We start from the raw sequence: 1,382 nt of genomic DNA, 5'->3' as shown, positions 1-1,382 counted from the left end.
TATTATCATGATATTATCATGTATGAATATCTCTTAATATGATATATATACATTAAATGTCTTTACAACGATAATCGTTACATATATGTCTCGTTTAAAAATCATTAAGTTAGTAGTCTTGTTTTTACATATGTAGTTCATTGTTAATATACTTAATGATATGTTTACTTATCATAGTATCATGTTAACTATATATATAACCATATATATATATCATCATATAGTTTTTACAAGTTTTAACGTTCGTGAATCACCGGTCAACTTGGGTGGTCAATTGTCTATATGAAACCTATTTCAATTAATCAAGTCTTAACAAGTTTGATTGCTTAACATGTTGGAAACATTTAATCATGTAAATATCAATCTCAATTAGTATATATAAACATGGAAAAGTTCGGGTCACTACAGTTAGCTGTATATCACAATAGCAATCGAATATTTGGTGCAGTATTATGATGTGAAGCTTTTGTTTGATTTTGACCATGAAATCGTCATATACAGAAATATAGGCAGGAAGTTTCAATCAGATGAATAAATTAAATAAAGCAGATACCTAATTCAATTAATTCGTACATGGAAAAATATAAAAAAAACATATAAAGGAGATATCAATCTGTACTGGGTTGTAATATATTGATAATTTGCTACTGACTCTTAACAAGATTTGAGACAAAAACAAGAAATAAAAACAATTTGATGGAGATGGTCAATTGAATTAGGTCTGTATGGTTTTGTATATTTTTCCATAATTTTAGTAATTAATTTATAATTCTGTTAAGTAATTAGTAATAATAATAAAACTAGTAATAAGGATTTTAATTCATAATATCAAAATAATACTAATAATATTCATATTCATATTAATAACCAAGATCATAATTATAACAATGATAATATTAGTAATAACAATATAAATGATACTAATTCTTATAATATTACATATAAGAATAATGATAATGAATAAATAATACTAATAATAATATTACTTTTAATGACAACTAATGACATTTGAATTATTATAACTAAGTTGTACATTTAATTATTCTTACAATAATATTTATACTTATAGATTATAATTAATCTTATTAATATATGTAAATACAATAATAATACTCTTTAATATAATTGTATTTCAAATATAATAGTAATAGTAATAGCAATAATATTATTACTAATGATAATAATAATAATCATTATGAAATGTATAACAATAATATTATTATTAACAATAATACTAATTTTACTAATAACATATATATATATATATATATATATATATATATATATATATATATATATATATAATAACATATTTTGAACATTTAATTTTTATATCATACAATATAATATTTATTTATAGAAATCGTACATCTAATTTCATA

The sequence above is a fragment of the Rutidosis leptorrhynchoides genome, chromosome 1, assembly GCF_046630445.1.
Source record: "Rutidosis leptorrhynchoides isolate AG116_Rl617_1_P2 chromosome 1, CSIRO_AGI_Rlap_v1, whole genome shotgun sequence".
NCBI classification, from domain to species: domain Eukaryota; kingdom Viridiplantae; phylum Streptophyta; class Magnoliopsida; order Asterales; family Asteraceae; genus Rutidosis; species Rutidosis leptorrhynchoides.
This window is presented reverse-complemented; position numbering follows the sequence as displayed.